Source organism: Myotis lucifugus, unplaced genomic scaffold (genome assembly GCF_000147115.1).
Source record: "Myotis lucifugus unplaced genomic scaffold, Myoluc2.0 scaffold_192, whole genome shotgun sequence".
NCBI lineage: Eukaryota > Metazoa > Chordata > Mammalia > Chiroptera > Vespertilionidae > Myotis > Myotis lucifugus.
The window spans coordinates 2,522,473-2,533,559 of record NW_005871240.1 but is presented as its reverse complement, the minus strand read 5'-3'; the positions used below and the strand labels follow the sequence as shown (position 1 = coordinate 2,533,559).

At 37.5% G+C, this 11,087-nt stretch overlaps 1 pseudogene; it reads right to left on the bottom strand.

The window, feature by feature from the left end:
• Positions 1-3,066: 3,066 nt before the first annotated feature.
• Positions 3,067-5,757, bottom strand: LOC102428723 (annotated as a pseudogene).
• Positions 5,758-11,087: the final 5,330 nt, after the last annotated feature.

Below are 11,087 nucleotides of genomic sequence, written 5' to 3'. Positions count from 1 at the left end.
CCACTGAGTGCACGAATTTCATGCACTGGGCCTTTAGTATTTTGATAAATCATTAATCATTTAAAGATTTTACTCAGTTCACTACTGACACCAACTGATTATAAAATACTTTGGATAACAAATTTCAGAAGTGCTGTTTTGCTGTTTCTGTTTTGATTTGCAGTTTTATGGTGAAGAAAAACATAAAATATTTTAAATGTTTTTTATTGAAAAACATATATCTGCTTATGTATATATGTGTGTATATGTTTATGTACACATAAACATACATATACAGATAAAATGTGTGCATATATATATATTTATATTATAACATATAATATACATACATAAATACAAAAGCATATATAAGCATATATATTATATACTTCAATATATAATATATATACATATATATAATTATATACTCTCTAGATTTGCTTTTATGTAAGATACTAGAGGCCCAGTGCACAACATTCTTGTACTTGGGGGGGATCCCTCAGCCCATCTGCACCTGCTCTCAGTCTGGGAGCCCTCGGGGGATGTCGGACTGATGACTTGTGCCCACTCCCCATGGGCCTAAGCCATCAGTTGGAGGCGGTGCCGAGGAGGCGGGAGAGGCTCCTGCCACCACCCCTGCGCTCTCCAGCCATGAGTCCAGCTTCTGGCTGAGCAGCGCTCCCCCCTGTGGGAACACACTGATCTCCTGCATTGAGCGTCTGCCCCCTGGTGGTCAGTGCACGTCATAGTGACTGGTCATTCTACTGTTCAGTTGATTTGCATATTAGCCTTTTATTATATAGGATTTCTGTGGGAAATATTTTCCATAACACCTTTAGAAACAATGAGAACCATTTCTTTTTTTTTTTTTTTGAAGGGAGAAATATTTTATTGATTTTTTTACAGAGAGGAAGGGAGAGAGATAGAGAGTCAGAAACATCGATGAGAGAGAAACATCGATCAGCTGCCTCCTGCACATCTCCTGATGTGCCCCGCAACCCAGGTACATGCCCTTGACCGGAATCGAACCTGGGACCCTTCAGTCCGCAGGCCGACGCTCTATCCACTGAGCCAAACCGGTTTCGGCATGAGAACCATTTCTTATGTATGTTTCTCTTAATATGTAATACTAGAGGCCTGATATACAAAATTCATGCAAGAGTAGGTCTTCCCTTCCCCAGCTTCCCTCCAGCACCTGGGACCTGGGCTTCTCTCCGGCCTCCAACAGGCACCCAGAACCTGGGCTTCCCTCCGACTGCTGGCAGGCACCCAGGACCCAGGCTTCCTCCAGCAGCCGGCAGGCACCCGGGACCTGGGCTTCCCTCACAGCCCTGGCTTCGTCCGGAAGGTCATCCAGTATAATTAGCATATTACACTTTTATTATTATAGATTATTCTCTAAAAATTATAAAGTGTTATTTATAAGGGCTGGGAAAGTGCTTTATCTAGATTAAAGAAATGATATTTGACTCTAGCCATAACTAGTACCAAAAAAAACAGGATGACTTAGAAATTAATTCTTACAATTCTGGAGGCTAGAAGTTCAGAGTCAAGATAGTAGCAGATCCAAGTCCCCTGTGACACCTGAAGAGGAAGCCTTCCTTTCCTCTTCCTAACTTCTGTTGGTTTGCCTACAATCCTAGCTGTTCCTTCACTTGAAGCTGCTTGACTCTAATCTCTGCCTTCCTTGTAGCATGGTGTTCACACTCTGTCTTCAGATAGCCTTCTAATAAAAACTTCAGTGCTACTGGAGTTGGTTGGTACCCAAGCTACTCCAGTATCACCTCATCATAAATAATTACATATGCAACAACTCTATTTTCAAATAAGGTGCCATTCTGAAAAATATGTAGTTTGGACTTCAAAATATCTTATTTTTGGTGAGGGTGGGAGGTAAAAATTCAACACCAACATATATAATTACTAGAGGCCTGGTACATGAATTCATGCACCAGCGGGGGTCCCTCAGCCTGGCCTGTGGGTTTGGACCGAAACTGGCTCTCCAACATCCCCCAAGGAGTCCCAGATTGCAAGAGGGTGCAGGCCAGGCTGAGGAACCCCACTGGTGCATGATTGGGGCTGGGGAGGAATGCGGGAGTTTAGCCAGCCAGGGAGGGACCATGGGAGGGCTCTAGGGCATGTCCACCCATCAAAATCAGTCCCAGTGGCCAGACCCCAGCAGCAAGCTAACCAACCGGTCCGAGTGTCTGCCCCCTGGTGGTCAGTGCATGTCATAGCAAGCAGTTGAGCGGCCTTAGCATATCACTAGCATATTACGCTTTGACTGGTTGAACAGACAACTGGACACTTAGCATATTAGGCTTTTATTATATAGAATACTAGAGGCTTGGTACACAAATTCATGCCCAGGTGAGGTCCCTCAGCCTGGCCGGTGATCGCGGCTGATCACGGCCATCTCTCCCAGTCACGATCAGGGATGATCGGGGCTGGCTGGCTGGAAGGAGGGACCACGGGAGGTTGGCTGGCTGTGGGAGGCTGAGCGTCTGCCCTCTAGTGACCAGTATGCATCACAGCAACTGGTCCACTGGTTGTTCGGTCGACCTGTCTTAACAGTGTCTTAGGCTTTTATATATATAGATACTGTGTGTGTCCAGAGGAATTGTCAAAATCAAGTTGCATGATGTTTTTAGCTTTTGTGGTAATACCTTGGGTTTAATAAAGTCACAGTTGTTACGGAAAGTAGCAGTCTCCTGCCCATGTCAATCCTATTTCCACCTCTTTATAGTTGACCTCTTTCACTTGTTTTAAGTGCTTATTTCATGTAATTATATATCTCATTAATATGCTCATAATTCTGCTTATAGATTTTTTAAAAAAATAATCTTATCTGCTTTTATTCCTTCCTTAAACGTCTGTATAACTCACACTTATTTCAGCGTTTAATATTAGAAATATTTGGAGATTTTTTTGTGACCAGAAATATGACATAGGATCTTAACTCTTGTCTATATCAATTAGCCTATGGCAAAATTTTGTTGCAGTATCCAAGCACCTATAGATGATGTTAAGTGAGGAATTACTGTAATTTATTGAGAGAGCCCCCTCCTTGCCCTGGAAGTCTCTAGGTCATTTTTTCCTCTTGTAGATCTTATCTGCTAGCCTCAGGGAGATGGCTGGGGGCAGGAGCTAAGGGTACTTACTGCTCAATGAGACACATTAGGTGGCTGCAATTATCTTCCTCAAATTTCTTGAACAGCCTGCAGATTCAGCTCCTCTAGAGTGCCTTCACCAGGGCTACCTTGTCAGGCTCTTTCTGCTCATAATTATCCTGCAGGATCTGACTCTGTTCCGTAAAGGCCCATTGCAAACACTGAACCACCAGCCAGATAGCTGCATTTGTTGTCCTGGATGTCAGTGCCAATCTTGTCCATACACTGGAGTCCCCAAAGAGGTAACGGTAATCATACTGAATCTGAAAGCGCTCTCCCATCTCCAGTAGGATCTTCTTGGCATTGGCAAGTTCCTTCTCCCCATTGATGCCTGCCATATACATGGCAGCAGCTATAGAAAGGTAGAAAGAGCAGAAAGCTGTCTTATACTTGACAATATATTTGTACCTCTTTTCAGTGTATCTGCCAAAATCCACACTGCCGCCAGGGGCTGTGATGAGGTCTAGGACATGTCCAATCTCATTCTGATAGGAACTCTGCAAGAACAGGTTGATCAGGTTCAGGTAATAGGGATGCTCTCGGCAGTAGAGCTTCAGCAGATGCTAGATACATGCTTACAGAAGCATAGCATCATTGATGGCATCCAACCTATGCCTGGCTTCTGATCCCAGCAGATGTGCCCTCATCAGGTGAGGGATTAATCCATAATGTCATCTGACACCAGAAAGAAAGCTTGACACAGTTCCACACACCAGTCCATAGGCAAGGGCCTTTGGAGACTATCAGCATCCTGCTTTCTTGGTTCCACCAGATCCTGTAATGCTACCAGCACTGTCATACCTCTCTGGTACTTTCCTCCAATGACATTGTACTCAAGGACCTCCTTGAGCTGGGCAATAGCATCTCCTGTATCTGGGTGTCCCATGTCATTCTCAGTTAGCACCTTGACAACCAGGGAGAAGTGCTGTTGTGATCTCTAAATAGCATTTCCTGTTAATGGGAACCAGGGTTTCATAGTGAAATGGCTAAATAGAGGCATGTGGCAAAAAAAAGAATGATTCTGATATATCTTATTTTCCTTGTTTTTTGGAATGACATAAAAGACTATCGCAATCATGTCAAAAGAGCTCCAGAGCTAGCTGATAAACTATAAGCCAATTTTCACTTCAATAAAGGAAATAACTGCAATGAATCAAAACATGAAATGCATTAAAACTCATCCATTCAAAATTATCCTTAGAAATGGAAACTCATAGATCACCTTGTGAGGACACTAACAAGCCAACTGATTATTTTTAAAACTGAAATAGAAAAAAAAGATAAAGTAGGCATTTATACTGCCCATTCTATACAAACTATACCTCAGAATAACCAGATAGTTGACTTGAGAAATGTTTGTTTGTTTATTTATTTATTTATTTATTTTGTTGACAGTATTACAGATGTTCCCCATTACCCCCGCTTAGCAGCCCCCCTCTACCCAGTCCCTGCCCCACCCCAGGCTTTCACCACATCATTGTCTGTGTCCATAGGTTATGCATACATGCATATATGTTCTAGTTAATTACAATAGAAAAAATGATATATTTAGATATCAACATTTTGCATATCAGATTGCTTTTCAATCAGAATGCTTTTAATTAATTTATGCTCTCACTAGCTTTGAGTTATTTTATTTTAATTTATTTTTATTTTATTATTTTATTTAATCCTCATCTGAGGATATGTTTTTACTGATTTTTTTTTAAAGAGAGAGGAGGGTGAGGGTGGAGGGAAAGAGAAACATTGATAGTTTGTGTCCTGTATGTGCCATAACCAGAAATTGACCCCACAACCTAGGTAAGTGCCCTGACCGGGAATTTCACTTGCCACCTTTGGGTATATGGGATGATGTTCCAACCAACAAAGCCACTTGGCCAGGGCCTATTCTATCTTTTTATTAAATTTATTAAAATGACATTAGTTAATAAGTTTATATATGTCTCAAGTATATATTTCTATGATATATGATCTTTATATTGCATAATGAGCCCAACACCCAAAGTCAAACCATCTTCTTTCACCATATATTTGACTGCCTTCACCCTTTGTTACACCCTATCCCCCTTCCTTCTGGTAACCACCATACTGTTGTCTGTGTCTATGAGTTTGTTTGTTTTTCTTGTTTGTTTATTTGTTGGTCTCAATTTTATAATCCCACAAGTGAGTGCAATCATATAGTACTTAACTTTTTCTGTCTGACTTATTTTGCTTAGCATGATATTCTCAAGGTTCATCCATGTTGTTGCAAATGGCAATAGTTCAACTTTCCTTATGGCTGAGTAGTATTCCATTGTATACAGGTATTAAATCTTGTTTATCCAATTATCTATGGAAGGACACTCCCATGTCTTGGCCACCATGAATAATGCCACAATGAGCATAGCGGTGTATATGTGTTTGAGAATAAATGTTGGTAAATTTTTGGGGGTAGATACCTAGAGGAAGGGCTGCTGGGTCATATGATAACGATTTTTAATTTTTGAGGAACCTCCATACTTCATAGTGCTAGTACCAGTTTACATTGCCACCAGCAGTGAATGAGGGTTTCTTCTTTTCCACAACTTCTCCGATACTTGTTACTACCTATCTTGTTGATAATAGCCATTCTAAGAAGTGTGGTTGTAGTTTTGATTTGCATTTCCCTAATAGCTAGTGAAGTTGAGAATCTTTTCAAATATCTGTTGGGTATTTATATGATTTTGGGGGAGAAGTGTCCCTTCAGGTCTTCTGCTCATTTTTTTAAAAATCATTATGTTTCATATGTCCACTTTTTACCCTCATTGACCCCTTCTAGACCATCGCCACCCTGCCCCAGGGCTTCACCACACTATTGTCTGTGTCCATGGGTTATGTATATATGCACACAAGTCTTTGGTTGATCTCTTCCCACCAACCCATCCTCCCCCACTTTCCCCCAGAATTTCCACACTCTGTTCCATGCTTTCATGTCTCTGGATCCACTCCATTTATTAGTTTATTTTGTTACTTAGATTCCACATATGAGTGCAATTATGTGATATTTGTTTTTCTTTGACTGAGTTATTTCACTTAGCTTGATACTCTCCAGGTCCCTTCATGCTGTCTCAAAGGGTAAAAGATCCTTCTTTTTTACTGCTTCATAGTATTCCATGGTATAAATGTGCCATAGCTTTTATAACCACTCATCTACTGATGGGCACTTGGGCTGTTTCCAAATCTTAGCTATTGTAAATTGTACTTCTATGAAGATAAGGGTGCATATATTCTTTCTGATTGGTGTTTCGGGTTTCTTAGGATATATTCTTAGAAATAGGATCACTGGGTCAAAACAACCTGGGTACTAGCACAAAAACAGGCATATAGATCAATGGAAAATAACAGAGACTCCAAAATCTACAGAAGCCATTATGCTCAATTAATATTTGATAAAGGAGGCAAGAGCATTAAGTAAAGACTGTCTCTTCAGTAAATAGTGTTGGCAAAACTGGGCAAATACTAGTACACGCAAAAAAAAAAATAATAAAACTAGACCACCAACTTACACCATACACAAGAATGAACTCAAAATGGATATGTAAGTTGTGAAACCATAAAAATACTAGAAGAAACCATAGGCAGAAAAATCTCAGACATCTTATATAGCAGAATTGTCACAAATAGGACAAGAGAAACTAAGGATAAAATAAACAAATGGGACTACATCAAAATAAAAGGTTTCTGCAGAGCAAATAAATCATCAACAAAATGAAAAGGGAGCCCACTGTATGGGGGAACATATTTGCCAATGATATGGCTGATAAAGGGTTAATATTCAAAATATATAAGGAACTCATACAACTTAACAAAAAGAAGACAAACAATCCAATTTAAAACTAGGCAAAGGATCTAAATAGACACTTCTCCAAAAAGGGAAGTTTTTTATGGTTATTTCCATTTTCTCACTGCTAATCAGTCTATGTAGATTTTCCAGTTCCTCATGATTCAGTCTAGGAAGGTTATATGATTCTAGAAACATACTCATGTTTTTTAATATCTTCTAGATTATTGAATTTGGTGTCATATAGACATTCATAATATTCTAGCATAGTTCTTTATATTTTTGTGATGTCTGTGGTAACTTTTTCTCTTTCATTTTTTATTTTGTTTACTTGAATATTTTCATTTTTTCCTTAATGATTCTATCGGAGGGGTGTCAATTTATAATCTGTTTCACCATTGAACCAGTTCTTTGTTGCATTATTTTTTAATATATTTTTATTGATTTCAGAGAGGAAGGGAGATGGAGAGAGAGAGATAGAAACATCAATGATGATAGAGAATCATTGATGGGCTACTTCTTGCACAACCACCACTGAGGATTGAGCCTGCAACCCAGGCAAGTGCCCTTGACTGGAATTGAACCCAAGAGCCTTCAGTCCGCAGGTTGACAATCTATCCACTGAGCCAAACTGGCCATGGCTGTTGCATTATTTTTATAGTATTTTTGGTCTATATTTCATTTAATTCTGCTCAAATTTTTATTATTTCCTTTCTTCTTCTGACTTTTGGATTTTTTTTGTTCTTTTTAAAGTGCTTTTAAGATGTAATATTTGATTATTTGTGAAATTTTTCTTGTTTTTTTTTTTAGATAGACCTGCAATTATATAAACTTTCCTCTTAGTACTGCTTCATTGCATCCAAAAAGTTTTGATATGTCATATTGACATTTTCCTTTGTCTCTATATAGTTTTGATCTCACCTTTTATTCATCTGTTGACCTAGTCATCTTTGAGAAGCATGTTGTTTAATCTCCACATATTTGTGGTGTCATCTACTTAACTTTTTGCATTTGATTTCTAATTTCAAAGCCTTATGGTCAGAGCATATACTTGGTATAATTTCAATCTTTTTAAGTTTGTTGAGGCTAGTTTTGTATTCTAACATATGGTCTAACCTTGAGAATGTTCCATGTGCACTGGAGAAGAAAGTGTAATCTGATGTTCTTAGATGAAAAGGTCTGTAAATGTAAATAATGTCCATTTGGCTAATATATTGTTTAAAAGGCTATTATTTCTTTATTGAGTTGTTTCTTTAAAAAAAATTTTCTAACTTAAATTCTTGAAATAATCAATATTATGTAATAGTAAAATAATTTTCTCTTGGCTTCTTTTTCTTCCTCTAATCCCCTATTTCAAGCCTCACCACCTATAGGGAAACCTGGAATCAATATAGAATCATGAATCAGAGACCAAGGAAGAGATTTGGAGGATCATTTGGTGATCATATCCATGTAGTATTGGCTATGACAAAATAACCATCTGTAATATGTCATTATTTATTTTATTTTTTTACAGTTTCCCAACACCATTCATTATAAAAGAAATACATTTTTCCTGTACTGATGACTTATGAATTGAACTATAATCAAATACAGTATCACAATTCCTTGGTTATTATAGCTTTTTTATTAAATTTATTGGGTCTTATTGGTCACTAAAATTACATAAGTTTCAAGTGTACAATTGTATAATACATGATCTGTATATTGCATTGTGTGTTTATCACTTAAACAACATATTGTGGCATCAAGTACTTCTCTGCCTTCTTAATTTTTTTAAACTTTAAAGACCTATTTTAAATTTATTACTGAAACTTAAACTTGTCAGGATTAAGGGGTTTACATAATAATTACCAATGGTTATTAACATCTGAAAAAAGTGAGATAATCAGAAATGTATGTAATGAGAGATTTACTCAACAACATCTATCATTTGTTACCAAAATGTGAATCTGAATCTGATCAAGAATCTATTTCTAACAACCATCTTCTAGGAATTATAGGGGGGCATTAACATATTAAAAATATAGGAGGAATCCACAGCTAGCATAAAGCTCAATGGTGAAAGATGGAAAGATTTTTCCCTAAGATCAGAAATGAGACAAGGATTCTGTTTTTATTGAAGTTGTTCAACATAGCAATAGTAGTCATAGACAGAGTTATTAGACAAGTTAAAGAAATGTAAAAACATTCTAATTGGAAAAGAAAGAGTAAAATTTTATTTTTTTCAAAAATAAATTGTCCTATATAGAGAAAATCTCACAAAATCCAGACAGAAGCTATTAGAGACAATAACTAAGTTTAGCAGAGTAGCAGGGTACAAGAGAAACAAACAAAAAGCAGTTGTTTCTAAATACCAGCAATAAGCAATCAGACAAGAAAAAATTTAAAAATATTTAAAATAGCATCTAAACTAAATAAATATTTAGGGGAATCTTAACCAAGGATACAAAAGACTTAGACACTACACACTGCAAAACATTGCTAAAATAAATTGAAGACCTAAATAAATGGATAGACAATCCATGGTTATGGATAAAAAGATTTAATATTGTTAACATATCAATACTACCCAACACAATCTATAAGTTCAAAACAATCCTATCAAAATTACAATAGCTTTTTAAAAAAATGAAAAAGCCAATTTTAAAATCCATATGATATTTTAAGCAGCCCCCAAAGCAGAACAAACTTGAAGAGGTAGAGTAAAATTGAAGAACTCAACACTTTGTAACTACAACCCAATATTATTAGTAGTCTCCAAAGTACTCATTAGTCTAACCTGTGGAAATGTCAGAGCCATAGAGCCACAGAAATATATACCCTATTTTTTTTCCTGGTAATGAGATATGTTTATTTTTCTCAATTTGTGTTTGTGATATTACTATTTTCCCTTCAGAAGGTGAGTTGCTATTCTCTCTTTGTCTCCTGCATTTATTCAATAAACATTATTTTGCACATATTACTTCCAGGCAATGTTCTAGGTAATAGGAAAAAACAATGAATAAAAAAAAAACAGAGTTCTTAAAAACTGTTATAAAGTATGAGATTTGTTTCAATATGATACAGAATGGTAGGAGTCAGTGAAGCAAGATTCTATGTGTTGGGGCTGGATGATTGACACATGAAATGTGATTGTTCTCATCTCCATATTTTTATGTGTTGTATTATTTCATAATCAAAATTTAAAAATATTTTCTTTACCTTGGTAGCACTTCATTTCAAACAAAGTCTTGTAAGTCACACACCAGCCTAATTTCATAGTAAATGTGATTGTTCAGCATCTAGTAGATGTATGGCACATAAAGTTATTCATTAAAAAACATAATTTCATTATAATTCAGTGAGTGCAGAAATGTGCCTGGTTAAAATGCTTACTTCCTCAGAATTCATTTCAGCCAAGGTAGCACATAACATAGTACTGGCTAACAAGTCATAAATCAAGGGATTCTGGGAAATCTCTTAGTCTTTATGACACAGTAATCATACTTCTTAGTTACCACATAGTTTCTTCATTCTTGGAATGCAGACATGATGCCTGAGGTACATTAGCCATCATGGGATCATGAAGAAAAAAGCCATATACTAAGAATGGGCAGAACAGAAAGAGACATAGAGTCTGGATTTCTAAAGTCATCAATGATTGTAACAATGTATTATTCACACCTCCCTTTCTGTTTCAATTACTGTGGTAGGGTTTTCTGTCGTTTTGTATTATTTTAGCAAATAACATTCCTAATTTATACTAAATGCTCATTGACTGATGGACACTTGGGCTATTTCCAGATCTTGGCTATTGTAAATAACACTGTTATGAACATAGAGGTGCATATATTCTTTCTGATTGGTATTTTGGGATTATTACAATACTAGAGGCTCGGTGCATGAATTTGTGCATGGGTGGGGGTCCCTTGGCCTGGCTGGCGATTGGGGCCGATAGGGGCCCATCTGGCCAGCCACCCCGGGGGGGCAGGCCGTGGGAGGTTGACTGCGTGAGGTTGGCTGGAGGAGCGCACTGACCACCAGGGGGCAGCTCCTATGTTGAGCGTCTGCCCCCTGGTGGTCAGTGCGCATCATAGCAACTGGTCCACCTATTGTTTGGTGGACCAGTAGTAACTGTCCATTACGCTTTTATATAT